At 40.9% G+C, this 18,452-nt stretch overlaps 1 long non-coding RNA gene and 1 pseudogene across 1 annotated transcript; both read right to left on the reverse strand.

The window, feature by feature from the left end:
* Positions 1-8,911: 8,911 nt before the first annotated feature.
* Positions 8,912-9,450, reverse strand: LOC148021125 (uncharacterized). The gene is made up of 3 exons (XR_015694730.1): positions 9,330-9,450; positions 9,131-9,232; positions 8,912-9,038 (listed from the first exon to the last, which is right to left on the reverse strand). It is a non-coding gene; the product is annotated as an uncharacterized LOC148021125 (long non-coding RNA).
* A 2,629-nt stretch (positions 9,451-12,079) lies between these two features.
* On the reverse strand, positions 12,080-12,881 carry LOC148021126 (protein phosphatase EYA pseudogene; annotated as a pseudogene).
* Between the last annotated feature and the right edge of the window lie 5,571 nt (positions 12,882-18,452).

Consider the following 18,452-nt stretch of genomic DNA (forward strand, 5'->3'; position numbering starts at 1 on the left):
CAAAACTATTGTATACACCCTTAAAATATGAATTAAAATTTTACACTTGTCCTTCGCTCTCAACTTTGACTGTGCATCTTCATTGTATTTTCACTTCTTACTTACAGTTTTTGTTAGTACTATCAATTTCAAAAGGAATAACATACAAAAATTTTCCATTTCTTATTGTAGACTTTACTCCTAATGCCTTTGTATAGTCTATGTGGTGCGAAGTTTCTAAGGGCCAGTAGTCGCGATGTTGATTTCTCAATTATCAATCCATCCATAACTTTGGTGTGGGATAATTTTTTAAATACTCAACTGTATCTGAATGCGACGAAACTTCACATGTGCACTTGTTAGGTGGCCAAGAGCCCAGCCTGTGTGAAGTTTCATCGCATTCTGATACAAGGTTATGGATTTACGATCACACGATGGACAGTGCGTATAAAGTTGCATTAACTTGGTTTTGGGGTTTAAATGGGTTAAAAGTTCATTCTTCTTCTCATTTTCACATCTTAATTTCTTTGCTTCCTCCATTTTCACATCCCCAACCTCTGTCTCTTCTCCATCTTGCCCTCCTTGAGCTTGCATGGCACGCACCAAGCAAGCATGTCACCGTTTTGGCCCTGGGAAGACATCACGCCAAGGCTCGCTACCTGGAGCACAAGGTGGAGCCTCCTCTAGTGCAACAACAGGTGCTCCCCATAGAGCACAACAACCACCACAGAAAAAGAGGAGATGGAAACTGGGCACCATCGCCCTTCGAGAGATAAGGAGAATCCAATGCGAATACGAGCTTCTCATCCTGAAAAGTTCTTTTCATAAAGTTGTTCAAGAAGTCATGCAAGACTTGGAGCTGAAAGGGATGGGAAGATTTTGGGCATGAGTGAGGGATGACCCACCAGCAGGAAGGTGGACTGCTGCAGCCATGGAGGCCCTACAAATAGCTGCAGGGGGGTTTCTCATCGACATATTCGATGATACACAACTTGCGGCCATCCATGCAAAGCGTGTCACAATCACAGATAAAGACACGAACTTTATCATTCGACTTCGACATGGCAAGGGGACTCCACCATAGTTTACTAGATTAACGATGCAAGGTTTGTAATGAGTGTTAGAATGCTATAACATCTTGGAAGCCCAAAAAATTTGTATACTCTGCCACATTGGAATATTTATTTATATATACATAATATCTCATGCGATATGTACTGAATTCAAATAATTGAGTAAAGTTGTTTTGTTTTGTTTCTTGAAACGCATGACTCTTAATTTTTGTTTAACGTACGAATACATCAAAAGTAGTAATACGTATGGATACAAGTTAGGTTATTGCTTATGCACAATCGCAAAGTGCAGTACTACGCGTTGAATTATGTTAATATATGTAGATGCATCATTCACGTACCACACATTATCGTCACACTTACACAATCGCAAGTGCAGTACTACGCATTGAATTACGTTAACATATGCAAATGTATCATTCACGTACCACACATTATCGTCACACTTATACGAACCACACATTTATTTAATAACTATTTATTTGTAGGGACAAAGTAAAGTATCTTATATTCATCAAAAAAATACATGTGATGGGGCTGTTAGTGATGGTAGATACAAAAAGCCGATAGCCAACAAGAACTCTCAATTGTTCCTTGGCTTTTTCATCGGTGGACAAGAGGGGCCAGCTTCCGATGAAAATATGAGTTCCTTCTTTGCTTTAAAAATGATGCACTCCCCCTTCAGCTCTTTCTCAAGGAGAAGTGGATCCGACACTTTAGTGAGGCTGCCTAATGTCGCAAGCACACACATTGCTCTACCACGTGTTTGGTTAAACAAGTAAAGAAGCTTTGACAGCTTGATTAGCACTACCTTCTCCAAGCTAGATGTCACAGGTATCGCTCGAAAAGGTCCAAAATTGGTCAAAGCTCAAATTTTCATGATTATTTATTGCCGTCTTGGTCAGCACTTCTTATGGAAGACCACCAAATCTGCAACAAGGTTACTAATATACTCCTTAAGAGTTGAATCCTTGCATCGATCCGCATGCCGAGCTCCTCCTTACCTTGATGCAAACTCATCTATATACAGTATGTCCTGAATGAAAAAGTCAAATCAAACAATATATTTAGCGACTAACCTAGAGTTATCAGAAAGTGATGAAACTTGATGGTAGGGTGCGTCGGGTCCCCTGGAGTCCACTAGTAAAAACTTGGCAAAAAATGATGCCTGCAGCTGCCCTGTCCCAAGTTTGGCATCTGGGGTCACTTTCTGGCGGCCTAAAAAGTGGCCCCAGATGTTAGACTTCGAACAAAGCAGCTGCAGGTATAATTTTTGGCCAAGATTTCACCGGTGGACTTCGGGGACCCGACACACCCTATCATCAAGTTTCATTGCATAAAAATATATGGTAGTTAGAAATCTCACCTTCTCCAGATCATCTTGTATCTTCATTTCCTCGTATGTCAGGGAGGCACCTCTTTGGGCAGAGGGATCTACAAACTCCTTGGTAGGAAGCTGGGGCCTTGGTCCGGACAAATCATGTTGTAGTGCTTCAAATTCAACATCAGGCACAAGGTAATATTCATCAACCAAGGTAATATGCTCCTGTGCTGCTATGATCGCACACACAGTAGCTAATCTTGTGCCATCATATCTTCCAATCTCTACCATTATTGGATGTACATCCATGTAATCATAATCGATCAGGTATTCCATTGAATCCCTGACTAGGATCGAAAACAACTCTTCTTCCTTCATTTCCAAGTATTGCAATACATCTAATAGAAGCAAGTATTGTACACCATCTACTTCAATGGGTGTCAAGGAGGCAAGGTTGGGTTTGTCGACTTGTGGCTGTTCTGAAGAAGATGGCACCATGAGAGCCAACCCTTGCTCTGTCACCACTCGATGTTCCTCTTCAACATTTATGAGCTCTTCCATCGGTTCTTCTCCCGTGTATGTGATAGAAACAACCTGTGGAGTTGTATCTTCATCGCTCTCCTCCTCTAGGGGTGTATCCAATGCAAGGAGGTAAATTGCCAATGCACAATCACACTCCACGGGATCCAAAGGTGATGTACCTGGTGCACCTCCTATGGGAATAGTGCATACTCTATGCGAAGGATCCATATGGGCTAGATACCTATTCACCACTTTTTGGTGATTCTTCCCTGCATGAAATACCATGAGCTATTCCAGAGGCACCCAAGTCATGTCGCATCCCTCGATGGAGTATGTGCATGTAGCAATGGTGCTCACAAAGTCTTCCAAAACTTGAAGGGGGGGATCCAACGATGAGAGCACGCTTTCAAGGTTGAAGTTCTTAGAGAAAACTTGGAATATCTCGTCACCCTGGTTGGCAAAGTTAGTCTCGTGGATCCACTCATCAAAGTGTGTGCGAGCATCCGCTGTAGCAGGTAGGAGGGACGTGGTGGATATAAAGAGATGAAGAGAGAAAGTGTGAAATGAAACAATGAAACAATAACTAAATTAGTTCTACCTTAAAAACCTTAAGTTTTAAACCATTAAAGGGTTGTTTGCATACGATATTTAGTTATGGCTTTACTTACATATTTGTAAAGTTTACATGCATATATAAATGTGCTGATGTGGAAAGTGTATAATAAGTGTATGATTTTGCATAAATACCATAATTTTTAAATATTGCAAGTTTGTAAGCGACAATATTCTATTGGCCAAAAAAATCCAAAATTTTACAAGTGTTGGATATTCCAACTTGTGGTGTTGGGATTTTTAAGGAGACTCTATAATTTCTAAAATATGTGGAGCTACATATTTTCCGCTGGCAACAGTATCCTCGGCTTGGGTTCGAATTTTCCTACCATCTAGTTTAAAATAGAAGCTAACAGGTGGATTCTGCATTAATATTGTAATTTCCTGCTGCATTATACTCAAGGGCCAATCATCCTCCATTTGCAACACTTGGGGCTCGCAGCTGTCACAAATGACAGTAACATCCACAGCTGCACTTTCTCACATGTCTTGATCAAGGCACAACCATTTACCCTTGAGCATCCTCCATCAACGATACTTGAACACTAGGCATAAATTTTGTCATGCGACAAAGTACCTGTAATTGGAAAGGAAAGTTAGCCGATTCATCCCAAAGTAAGATAATAGTTAACTAAGAGAGAAATTTTTTACCTAAAAGCCATATCACTTGTTGTGACTAGACACTTCACTATGTCAAGACTGTGAGTTATTTTTTATGTCCAAGTTTTGCTTAGAATCCTTGTTACATAATCCTGTAATGTATTTTTTATGACGTACGTGCTTTTGGTACGTCTCAAACCCTTAGATTCCTTGAACATGTGTGCAAAAATTGCAATCAGTATGAACCAGCTTACATGTACATTCTTTGAGCCAGTGCTTGGCTTCATATAATTCAATATGTCTATTAAAATTTTTGTGCTACACATGTGCAAAATGTGGCTACTACATAATGGCCATTCTATGCTATTGAGATTCGATATGTGCATAGACTCAAGGGTTCCATATTCTCGACTCCCCTTGGGTAATATGTACTTGGAGTCATAGAAAAAAACAAGGTCCTCAGCGAGTTGCTTAGTTGTACGCCCCTCAAAGAGAAATCTACCAATTTTGAGGTGGTAACACTTAAAAGAACCAGTGAAACTCTCAACATTTTGCCACTCACAACAATCCGAAGGGTACACTTCTGTAAATACAAGACAAGCTGTTACATAGGTATCATGAAATTTCTCATTCTCAATGAGTTGTAACTACTTATTGTTTGCAATGTTTCGTTGAAAGGGCACAGTGGGTGCAATATGTATTTGTTTTTGCATGAATACATGTTGTACAAACGCCTTTGTTACAAGGTAAGAATCAACATTCCTTTGTCTAAGAGCTAAATTTTACCCGTCCAGTGCTTTGATACATCTACAATTGCAGATGCTTTCACTCTGAAAGCTCCCTTTATACTTAGACGCATATGTACCCAAGACGAGCAATGATACGTATCAATGATCCAATTCCCTTCTTCATCTTTTCTGTTACGTACTTCTATCGAGAGAATGCTTGTTCTTCTGTCAAGCATTATAACCTACGCATTAGATGTAAAGAAGTATGTATTAACCCCTAAATAATAAGCATTTTAAGTCTGTCCAGTAATCACCAATATGCCATACAAATCAACATGACATTAAGAGATGTTTACACTTTTGTAAATAGACATAAACATTGATATCGAAACGCGTGTGGATATATACATCAACACAAAGTATAGATTTAATTTCAAGTCATCACTTTAATCATACCATTTACATGAAATATAATGAAAAGAATAGCACAAGAATAATCAAAAAAATTTGCCAAAATAAATTTTATTATAATGAAGAGGAGTTTGATTTGACTCAATACATTGTATGAAATGTGCGTATTATAGAGTAGTTGTTACAAGGATAGCAGCCACATGGCATGCAAATCTTAATAGGCACATTGGATTGACACTTGAGATATTCTAAGACTCAACACATTGTGTGTTATATGGATGATATGATACAAGAGTTTCATGGATCATTGCCAATTGGCATGGAGATCCAAATGGACACATAGGACCAATAAAGTAGATGATTTTTGAACCATCGACTTCCAGCAGATCCATATCATCCCAACACAAAGGAATCACTCACCACATCAAAATAGTTGATCGAGAATTATATGCTTCATCTAAACCTTGTACAATACCTGCATGTACAAAATAACACTTGCATGAATCTTTTTTAACAAAAATACTTGCATGAATCCCTTTTAACAAAAAATATCTAGATAACTGTATGAATAGAAGCAATACAAAACATGGCCAATTTACCTATAAGCTGATCTGCTGAAGATAAGATTGAATCATTGCTAATCAAAATCCATTGCAAATGATGGACATAAGAAAACATCAATTCCATCAAACATAAAAGTCACTAATTAAATGAATAAATTTTGGCACCATAAAATATAGTAAATTTACTTGTAAAATGAGCTACAGAATCTCTGCTTTACCTTATGTTAAGTGCTGCAACAATAATTGATCCTTAAGTTAGAACTAGCATCAAACACTATTGTAAAGATAGTAGAAAAGGGATAATGCAAAGAGGAAGAAAGAGAGAGTTTGTGAGTATGCGGGAGAGAGAAAGAAATGAGCATCTATCCAATCTTGCCCAAATTGATCTCTACAAAAGACAAATTTGCAAGAGTTAGTATTTACATGAAGGTATACTGAAAAAATAGTAGAAAAGGGGAAACATAGAGAGAGAAAGAGAGAGGGAGGGAGAGATAAGCACTTATGCAATGTCACCCAAAACGATCTCTGCAATAAAACAACAACAAGGGTTAGAACTAACATTGTGTTACATTGAAAAGATATCAGCAAAAAAAAAAAAAACCAAACAAAGAGAGAGATTAACACCTTTGCCTCTTGCTCCAAATAAAATCTGCAAGAAAACAACAATTAGAACCAACATCAAATTCTATTGAAAGCACAACATAAAAAAGAAACAGCACATAGAGAGAGGGGGGAAAGAAATGAGAGAGAGATGAGCACCTCTGTCTCCCGCCCCAAACAACCTCTGCAATAAAACAACAACAACAGTAAGAAATGACATCAAACCCTATTGAAAAAATAGCAAACAAGAGAAAATGCAAAGAGAGATGGCCACCTGTGTTTTGCCCAAAATCTGGAGCTGTGTGGAGAAGAAAGTGTAGCGGTAAGCAGAACGCTCAAAACCCTAATTACTCATAGCAGGGAGCTTCAATGGAGACGAAAAATCACGAGTATAGAGAAGAGAGGGAAAGTGGTATATTGCTCAACTTTTGGGTCAAACTGATTTCGTGAGAGGGAAAAAACCAAAATTGAAAATTCTCCAAAAAAAGGGGAAAAATACGAGGTGAGAGAAACTCAAATTTTGTGTACTATTCATTCTCCCTTTTTTTGATCCCCCACTATCCCTTTTTTTAAATAGAAAACCCAAGATTTGGAGAGAGAAGATTCACCCTCCATGGATGTCAACATCTAGCCTTTCTATTGGACAATCCAAAATGCCCACATCTTAAACTATATTATTTTTAAGGGCCCATTTGTGAGTTCATTTTTTTACTAATGTAATCTTCATATTGGTGGGTGTTTTCTATTAGATACTATACTAAAACAACACGACCTACTTGTAGCTTTAGCATGGATGATGATTCACTTAATCTGATAGTGGTGGCTACTCTCGTGTGAACCACTCCATGTTTGAAACATCATCCCATTTCAGTACTTTCGGATCCACATCTTCCATGGAAAGTCCATAAGCCTCATGGAAATCTATGATAGTTGGGAAAAAGCTTTCTTTCTTTGGGTACAAAAATTTTGGGAGCGCTCCATTGGCCCATAACATATACACATAATGGGAGATACTACACATTGAGTCTCTTGCAAAGAGGAAGGGAGAGCAAGAGAGACAAAGAGAGATAGAAATAGAGACACACATACACACATAGATTTGAAACCTACCTAGTCTCTCCTTTTCCTTGCATACTTTGCATGCACCATCTTATGGCTCCTCACTTTCTAGAAATGATTAGATTTTTCCGTCTTCGGAGGTTGAGATCACAATGAGTCAAGTGGTTCTTCTTTTGTTTGGTTGGCTTTTGGTGCCCTCCCACATCTTTCCTTGTGGAACCCCCTACCTACTTCCCTCTCATTATGATTGCACCATTATTCCTTATCCAATTCTTTCGCATTATCATTGGAGCACCACCTTGAAACTAGCATGTAATGCCCCTTTGAGAAGCCTCATCCTCTAAGCACCAACTAATGAAAAAAGAGGGGGAAATTTTCCTATTTAGCTTTAAACACTCCATGCTTCCTTTTAGATTATAGATATCTAAAAATGTCTTTGTGTAAAAACTTATCCATTTAAAATTTGCAAAAAAGTAAATTAACAAATTGATAAGACTTTAGAAATTTTACTAGTTTTTAAAAGACTAAAGGAATTTTTTAATAAATTGGAATGGGGTAGTGACATAAGTTTTTTATTATTGTTATTTTCTTATCTATCATCATGATTAAAATCTCCCTTTTTAGTCTTGTTATGCTAGCAAGATATGCTATTTGCCATATGAAAATTAGTAGAAAAAGTGGATCATGTTAAATTTATTCTTACACCCTTCTCCTACCCATGCTCAATCCTAAACCATATAATTATGTGCCATATGATATATTATTCCCCTTCCTAATGTAATGTTTTTAGCAAAACCCTACCTTCCTAAAGTTTTTTACTAGCTAATATTCAAAAATACTTATTGTGTTACTCATTTATTATTCATAACTTTTTAATCCAAAAAAGATAAAGAAAATATCCAAGTGGCTCTTTTTTGTCATGAACCATAGTATGCTATTGAAATGAAGAAATCTTCTAATTGAAAATAGACCATGACTTCTAGCCAAAATGACAAAAAACCATAGCAATCACTACAAGATATAGACCTTATAGCGACGTTTAAAGCGACGAAAATACAAATAACAAAATTTGCCCCCGTCGTCGCAAAAAGCGTCGTTATTGACGACGCCATAGAATCGTCGCTATTTTCGTCGCTATATGCGTCGCATATAGTGACGGTTGCAGACAATTTGCGACGCTCATAGCGACGCCAATAGCGACGCGAGCAGTAAATTTGCGACGCAAATAGCGACGGTAAACAGAGAAAAAAAAAATTTGTGGCCTTGCCACATATAGCACTGTGTGCTGTATGAGAGCCATACAAAATAGTTTATGCACTGTTGCATACAAAGTGTTTGCAAACAAAAAGAATGTATACTGAAATCATCAAACTGATACATGAAATAAATACATGATCGCATAAAATGCGATTGGTACAATCATGAAACGATATCACTAATACATAGAAAATGTCTACATAGATCAGGCGACTAAAAACTAAAGGTGTGTGAGCTCTAAGGATCCAAGGGCGAGCTACAAATCATTGTCCCCCGAAAGCTCGTACCGCTACAAAGGAGCATCAAATGGATTCTATAGAAAAAGAACAAACATATCAATCCACCATACAATAATGCATTAAAATATCTCATGGTAACTACGGACAAGAAAGATGAGTGACTTACAGGGCCGCCGCATCTATACAATCGGTCGATCAATGCCCTGAGACCGTGCCTCTCTGCATATCAAGTCTCAAGGCCTTGCGGATCGCGATTTGTAATGGAGTGCTGCAAAGAAAACAAAATGCTAAACTGTTAGAAACATGATTGTCAGTACAAAGAATATCTCAAAAAAACAAATAAGCAAAACAAAAGAGAAACTTACAAAGTCTTGCAAATATGTCCTGTGGCCGCTACTCCCAAGATGATGCACCGATTCGGCCTCGATTCGTGCCCTCGCCTCCTCCCGCTGCTGACTCCAACGTCCTGGCGAATCTGTAGCCTCCTCCCTCAGTCGGCGCCAGTCGTCTGCATCTAACCACTCGGGCTTTGGAGCCCCACTCTTGATTGCCTTGCGTGTGTCGGATCGTCTATGTGACATGTATGCACGCATGCAATCCATCATCCAGCCCGTAGAGAATCTATCTACTGCGGCTGGCACCGGGAACTCCTCATGCAAGGATGCTACTATGTAGTCCTTGTTCCCCTCCAGTATGTTCCTCCAATAATCCAGGACGTTGTGCCGAAAAACTTATTGGCACAACTCCCTCATGCGAGCCATCACCCTCCTCCCCTCATCATTCATGATGATGGCTCCTGACCTACTATCCACTAGGTATCCATAGCCCCTAGGAGTCTGCCTAAGATGGGCCCTCTCCCATCTCCGTCCACGCTCTTGGGCATATCCAGGAGACCCCTGTACATCCGGTGTACCGACGGGGGTACCCTCTCCCGGAGTGCCACTCAAAGGGGTGCCACCAAAAGGAGTGCCACCAAAAGGCGTGCCATCTGCCGACGGCTGCGCAAAAGCCGGAGTAACTGGAGTGGACGTCCCCACAGGTGTGACAAATCTTGGAGGTGACGCCGCTCTAGCTGAACGACGAGACGGAGACACCACGTCCGGGTCTCCACAACAGTACCCCCTTGATCCTCCTGCAGTCGCAGTCCCTCCCTCTGGCCCAAGTCACGAGCGTCGAGATCGTCTGCTCGAAGCTGAAGCATCTGATCGCGCTGAAGCTGATCTAGCAGAGCGCCCTGACGAAGAACGAGACAGCTCCTGATCTGCCATCTCTCTGCATCTCGCGAGCTGATCTGGAGACATGCGTGCCATCATGTCCTGAAACTCCTCATCGCTCATCCCTCGACTCATCCTGAAAATGTCGATACCTGCACTAATAAAAAATGATGTTAGAATAATCAATTTAAACTATACAAAGCACATTAATATAAATCATTTTTGAAAAATCCCTCTTAAAATGCATATCTTATCTACCTTTATGGAAGATCTAAACAACGAATTGAGTAATACAATTCTCCAAGAATGAAGTATTCTATGGTCCCATGTTAATCTCCTGACACAACTCTGCATACACTGGAAGGTCGATAGACATATCACCACAAAAGAATGAGTCTGCCTCGTTCTCAAAAAATTCTACGACTTCTGTATTTCCATCATTGTTAGCCGATGCGGGCTCCAAGCTTGCGGTGGCCTCCACCCCTTGTAATATCGATCCCTCTATTTGCATATTTTCTTCATCTATGCCTAGAACATCGCTTTGATCATATACTCTCGCACCTCGAGGAGTTGAAGATATAACATACCACCATCGAGGTTGTCGGGGGTTTAGATAGAAGATTACCTGTTCACAAACACTTACAAAGCGAGTTTGACATAAACCATGTCGTATTACAATTAGCAAGCAAATGACTATTTTTTTGTATCTGTTCACAATGGGCAACACAAAGGTGTCGCGCAAATCCGTCCATTTTTTTTCGGAATCTATTTCGAGAAATCTAGATGGACCTCGTCGAATTGTTGCTCCAGCTCCTCCAAGTACCACTTTGAACCACTGCACAACATCGAATAGTATCATGGAGAAGCTACGGTAATCCACCGTAATAATACTTTGCAAGTTCCCAAAATACTCCATCTCATCCACAACCATGTTCGGATCCGTTGCTTGTCGCCGGCTCTCTTGCTCAAACCTTGCCATGACACCACAGTCCATTGTGGAGCGCATTTTGTCAATACGCTCCACCCGAAAATGCCGTCCGCGTGACCACGCTGCACTATATATTTTGTACTGCACATTGAAACACTCAAATTAGATGTGGCATCTCCTCCATGCCTTCGGGATATCGTATCGGTCGGTGATGCGTACTGCGTCGGAATTCAGCTCGCGCTTCCTCTCGATCTTGCCTTGCAATCTGGTACTTGGCGAGCCAAGTCTCCATGGAGGCATGGTGCAACATACAAAAGCGATTCGCCTTCTCTTCCATTGAGGTATCCATTCTTTTTTCTACCCCATTTCCAACCACCACATCTCCAGTCAGCCTATCATCGTCCTTCAGCGTCCATAGCATTTCATTGTCTGGTTCCACCATTGGTAGCCATTGTGAGATATGCACTAAAGCCTCTGACACCAACCAACCTTCCGCCATGCTACCTTCTGGACGAGCTCGTTGTCGCACAAAGCCTTTTAAGGTTTTCATGAAGCGCTCCAGGAAGAACATCCATCGCGTTGTCAAAGAGATCGCGCAAGGGCTGCAGAACACGGGGTTCAAGGTACAGCAAGAAATGAGGCTAACAAGAAGAACTCAAATGTTGGATGTCATCAAAAGCAAAGAACTATATTGCCTATTCCGATCTCCTCCTCGATTACTCAACGGCCAACACCTAGAATCCTTGGCACTAACACAATATTCAGTGTCTTTGAAAGCCAATAGTTGCTATTTCAGATATTGATCTTTCCCATAATTTCCATGTAAGCTTCCTATACACAATCATAATTCCTGAAACATGTATTTCAATTGCCTGTACCTCAAAACTCCTAAATAGAGTCAATCTATTAAGCTTTGTTCAGAAGTTAAGCGTTCTCTCACAAACATACACCCCATTATACATTCTTTTGATTCAAGTTTGCTTTGAGTTGCTCATGACCTGATGTGACAAGATACAGCAAAAAGCCTCACAGTTCATATAAGCAGAAGTACAGAACCAAAAGCTGTTGAGCAACTTATACAATAAAAGGAAAGGAGAGTTGAGTGGGAAGAGCGCAGCTTTATATGACATCCAGAAATTGCAATGCAACCTGCAAACTCCAAAGTTGCTGGTTTAGAATCTTCAGTTGAATCAGGCCTTGTCATCATGGTATTCCCATGAGGTAACCAGAACATTCACAGAAGAGGTCGCACTGCATATGCTAGCATTCTCCTGAATCAGTAAATCGCCTCCATGGGATGGTTCTAGACATTGTTGCAAAATTCTCCTCCCTGATGTGAGCCATCCATCAGTGTAGGCATCGGTCAATTCTTAAAGTTCATGCCACTCCTGTAACTGTTTTGCACCAAGTAAAGAGTCTAGACCATTGCTGTAAAGGTAGGAGATATGGCGATGCCGGTAAGCAAGCTTTCTATTGTTAGCTTCATCGCGAATTTCATTCAAGCCGTCAGAGGCAAAGTCATAATTTGAGATATCCAATCCATCATCATACTTTCTCCAAGACTCTAGTGTGGGTTCATTGTAGTCCTCAATCTGTTCGTAGAAGAAATGATCATCACACACTTGAATGATCAGTTTTTCTCAGCGCCTGCCCAGTTTGATGCCATAGCGCGAGTCCTTGAGCCCCTTGAACTGCTCTGCATACTTCCCATTCGATAGAGTCTGAAAGATAATCAGAGTCTCATCCAGATCTCAGACATAGACTCTGGAGACCATTGGAGCTGTGTTCAAGCCACGATCCGAAGCATGAAGCAGCTGATTTTCATCCCATGTGTATTATATCAGATTGATCCACAGACTTCGTTTATTGTCACAAAGCTCCGTTTGCCGGACATGGATGGTTACCTTCTGGAATAATATCGCTGTTCTTGAGCTTTGACATGAGTCAGATCAGCAGCTTAAACGGCATGATCCCCTCTGTCGTGCCTCAACTAACCGTGTTCTTTTTCTCAGATTTCTCGTCGTCTTATCCTCAGCGGAAACAATCAGAATGCCGTTGGCATCGGTATTGTAGCAGACAGTGAGCACACCACGAAGAGCAGGGACTATCGATTAGAGTGCCGTCTTTGCTGTGTGTGGTGCCTCTGATCAATGCCATCTCTCACAGAACCAGCAGCTCCTTTCGTCAATTTCCATCCCAAAATTCCCGTCAGAGAAGTCCCTCCTTCAGCGAGGTGCAGCTCTCATGTTCCAAACACGCCATGCCTTCTGAATCGTCGATTCCAACACGAAAGATGTGAGTATCCCGACTGTCGATGGAGGCAATGGCATGAAGGTGGAGTGCATAAATTGATCATTCTCTCCTTGATACTCTCTAACCTCTGCTCCCGTCCTCCCCCACAGTGATGCGCTCTACTCCTTCGCTCTTATCCTCCGCAGAGTCATCCCGAATGCCCTCCTTTTCCAAGAATAACAACCCATTTCAAAAATAGCTCTCCCATTTCGAGCACGGGGAGGTCCTGGATTCAATGAACTTTTTCCCCCCCCTTTCGCCATTCAAATCCTTCTTTAAGAAAGATGAGATTTCTTCCATAAACATGGGTAGCAAACCTTGATTCATTGTTGTTTTCACACGTGTATGTTTCAGCAAACAAATGTTTGAATAAACTGAAGTATGTTATTCATAACACTCTTGTCCCCTTGATCTCTTTCTTTTGAAGTCCCAAATTGTAATGTGTGCTTTAAAATCTTTATTGATAAGAAATCTTTGGATGTTTCCATATGTATCCATTCCTCCTTCGATGCATAGCGACCAACCATATGAACGGCCTCGTTTGGACAGTATATCATAGTCTCAACAAAATCAGGGACCTTATCACTAGAGTCCTGATTACCATCTGGTTCAGTGAAGGACTCATTCTAAGCTTGCCCCAAGTCTCGGATGCTCCCACGAACAGGACGGTCTACAAAGGGTAGGATAGGTTTTCCTTCCTATTACAAGCATCGAATATGCAATACATTTAAGGGAATATATACATACATTGAATGTAGTTTATTAAAATGCGCCACACAAACAATGAATCACACGCAGAAATTAACACAAATGCACAACAAAAATGGAGGTGTTCACGGCTCAGATGCGCAGCATCACGACATCCATCCCCTCTAAACCTGCGCATCCTCCGGATGTGCCAACTATCCAGGATCATTCAAGTCCACAAACAGGTCAAGTCCATCTCTGATTCTAATGGACCCGTTTCTCCATCAGCTTCATCATCTATGTCCTCTGTTTTTTCAGCATGTCTTTCTCCTACCTGCTCATCTTCTGTCAATGCTTCAAGTTCATATTCTTCATCTTCTCTTCTCTTAAAAATCTTGACTCGTTTTCCAGCAATAGGCACCCTCAATAATGTTCCATCTAATTCAACCAGCTCATAGGTACCATTGTCAAAAACCTTTTTCACTTCATACGGTCCAAACCATCTTTGAACCATTTTTCTCATGCTATTATGCTGATTTTCTAGACTACTGTCGTAGACTAGAACCCAATCTCCTTCTTTTATGGCTCTAGGCCTCAAGCGATGCCTTAAATCAAACCTGTCCTTATTTCTGAGACGGGCTGCCTTCAAACGGTCAATGGCTAGCTGCACATCTTCAGTCCTTCTCTCTAATTGACGAATCCGAAGGGCTAACAGCTCTTCCCTTGATAAATTCTCATGCCAAGGAAGAACACTCCAAGTGAGAGCACAAATTTCAGTAGGCATGACAGGTTTTTGCCCATACATCAACTCCGCAGGCATGTATCCAGTAGTCACACTATGTGTAGAGCGATCAGCCCATAATGCAAAAGGTAGTAATCTCGGCCAATCTCCAATCCGACCTCTACAAGCTTTTGCCAATGCTTTAACTATTGGCGGATGTCCTCTTTCACTTTTGCCATTTCCCTCTGGATTATAGGCAGTAGTAAGAGCCAATTTAATCCCAAGCCGTGAGAAGAATTCTCTAGCTTCATCAGCATCTAGCTCTCCACGATCAGCTGTAATCTTGCCTATACATCCATACCTGCAAAATATTTCTTCCAACAAGAATTTACATACTGTAGTGGTGGTCTTCGTCCGCAACGGTCTACCTTCAACATAGTTTGTAAGATCCTCCCTAGCCAAGACAAGATATCTCATCTGCCAAAGTCCCACTGGCAAAGTAACCAAGTCTATCACCCACTTGTAATGCATACATAGTGGATAAGTCGGATGCAACTCATCACGATGTCGCACTATAGAGTAAAGCTGGCAATCCCTGCAAGTCTCCACAAAGTGAGAAACATCTTTATACATCCCTTTCCACCAGTATCTGTCTTTGATTTTCTCATAGGTAGCCCATACACCTCTATGTCCAGCCCATGAGCTCTCATGAAACTCTCGCATAATCTATATTTGCATCGCTATATCACAAACTACTCTCAAGGGCAAGCCTCCTCTCTTTCTTGGATGCTTCCAAAGAAAACCATCTTTCAAGAAATACCCATAAGCCTTCCTTCTGATTTTCTTGAATTCATCATCTGTCCAATCAGCTCTTCGAGTCAATGAACTTAAATACTGTCCAATTTGCAGCCACTCATCAACATAAAGTTCTTCAATAAAAGCTTCAACAGTAGATACATGACAATCATGAATAAGGACAGAAGCAGCAAGCTCTGTCTCATCATCTTCTGCAAGCATTGACTCCTCATCCTCATATCTCGCTCTAGAAAGCATGTCAGCAACTGGATTATCTTTCCCTGCTATGTGTCGAAATTCTGGATTCAATGATTTGATATAGGCAATCCATCGAAGCATCGCTATATCTGGAGTCGAGCAACTAGTAATCATGCCAAGCAAAGGCAAACAATCTGTTTCCACAATAACTGAAGCTCCAATGAAATACCCTTTATCACACTTCAATGCAGTGACTACTCCCCACAACTCTCTTTTGATCTGCGGATATCTCCTTTGTCGTTCATTAAGAACTTTAGCTCCAAAGCGGATAGCATACCTATTTCCATCAGCATCATCCTGTCCCACAGCCCAACCTATACCAATAGGGCTAGTATCAACTGTCAACATGATCGGCCGTCCACACTGATAATCTGCCTTGCGTAGAGTAGGAGCTGAATGCAACAGCTTCTTAAGCTTACGCATGGCTTTTGAATGCTTCTCATCCCAATGAAATTTCTGCCCCTTTCGAAGCAACTGATAGAGAACATCTGCAATATGAGCAAAATGAGGAATCCAAATCATGTAAAATACACAAGCTCCCACAAATCTCCGCACCTCTGAAGTAGTCGAGCAATACTCTGCAATCCTGTTTATGGCATCCACCTTTGCAGGAGAAGGCTTTCTGCCATAATATCCAACCATATGCCCAACTATGATGACTTCATTAACAGCAAAGACAGATTTCAGCCCTGAAAGTGTCAAATTTACCTCCTCTAATCGTGTCAAAATTTGCTCACAAGCAATCAAGTGATCAGCCACAAACTGTCTACATCCACCCAAATCAAGACTTTCATTCTTTTCTTCTTCTGCACAACCCTTAATAGGCACATCATCTAGAAAAGGCATGGTATACTGCGGAATATAGTCTCGAAGAACTCTATGCATAGCATTCATCATATGAGCAACTGAGTTTGTAGCACCTTGAGGTAAGGTACACATCCTCACAAGACCAATAGGTGTCCGCATAGTAGTAATATCCCTGCTTTCCAAGGCAAGCTGAAACTGATCATAACCTGAATACAAGTCACCTAGTGAATAGATGGCTCGTCCTGCAAAAGCTTCAGCAAATTCATCCACAACTGGACCTGTTCCCACATTCCTGATTGTCACCTTGTTCACGGGCTGCATATCCTGAATAAATCTCAAAGTACCATTCTTCTTTGGTACAGTAAACCACCTGTTAGAATAGGGTGCAGAAGAGGGCTCCAAAATCCCCATTTTAATCTTCTCATTCAGCAACTCTATCAGCTTTGGCAAGTGTGCTTTAGGCACAGGTATAGGACGAATATTCCATGGTACATGAGGAACAGTGAAGATGACCATAGGTGCAACCAATTCGGGACTAATGCAGCCAATTTCATGTGGAAAGAAAGCAAATTCCTTACCATGACGTCCAAGCATCTCTCTAAAACATTCTTTTTCCACTGGAAGCAAAAAATCTTCATTTCCAATCTTCAATTCTGCAAGAGTTTCAGCTGTAAACTTATGTCCAATATTCGCAGGATCCCTCAACATAGGCTGCTTCATAGCTTTTTCAATCTGCTCATCACTATCAGAAGGAAGCGGGCCTGCAACCGGTTTAACCTTCTTATCAACTGTTTTATATTTTGTGTCAACCTTGGCATCATTCAAGCACTCTCTCCTTTGCTGCAATTTCTGCAAATTTTCAGCATCTTTTAACTCTGTTGGCTGAAAAATTTCAGCCTTTAGCTCTATGGACTGCATGGGTACAGTCTGAAACTCTGTATGCAGAAATTTTTCTGCATTCAACTCTGTTGGCTGAAAAATTTCAGCCTTTAGCTCTATGGACTGCATGGGTGCAGTCTGAAACTCTGTATGCAGAAATTTTTCTGCATTCAACTCTGTTGGCTGAATGGATTCAGCCCTCTGCAATTTTGTTAGCTGATCAAGATCAGCCATAAATTCAGTTTGCTGAGTTTTCTCAGCCTCTAACTCTGTTTGCAGCATAAAACCAAAAATTTCCTGAAACATATCCAAGGTTTGCACGGGTATGATCTTTGAACCCTTACATACATCAGTTTTCAGCATTGCTCTCATCTCAAACAATGTATCTGCATAAGACATCCCTTCATACAATCCATCCACATGCTCTTCTACTTGCAAAATACCTGCATTCTTCAACTCTTTCTCCTTACGACCAATGTACTGCCTGGCAGCTCTAGGCAAATCTGAAATTTTCTGATAACTTACCGAACTATCTGAAGTAAACCCAACAAAGTTATTGGAGAAAGACTGGCTGCCAGGAGGCGAGATCTCCTCTTTTCTCCGCTCCGTACCACTGGCGTCTCGCAAGACAGCGGTACCTAATGAAAATCCAACTCCTTCGCAGGTAGTGGTGCCTCACGCAAGGAGTCCCTGTTCCTCGGATGATTTACCCCAATAGTCATAAACTGAACAGCTCGCATACCATCTTTACTGCGTATCCGTGCATAAGCTGATCCGTCATCCATCACTTTTGTTTCCATTCTTGCCTCTGTAATGAAAGGCTGTCCAAGAATAATCGGATAAGAGCATGAATCCTGAACAAAGCAATGATAATCCTCTTCAACATTACCAATAGAAATTCTGATAC

This window comes from Lygodium microphyllum, chromosome 18 (genome assembly GCF_053477565.2).
Source record: "Lygodium microphyllum isolate KBCC chromosome 18, Lygodium_microphyllum_v1.1.10, whole genome shotgun sequence".
NCBI classification, from domain to species: Eukaryota; Viridiplantae; Streptophyta; class Polypodiopsida; order Schizaeales; family Lygodiaceae; genus Lygodium; species Lygodium microphyllum.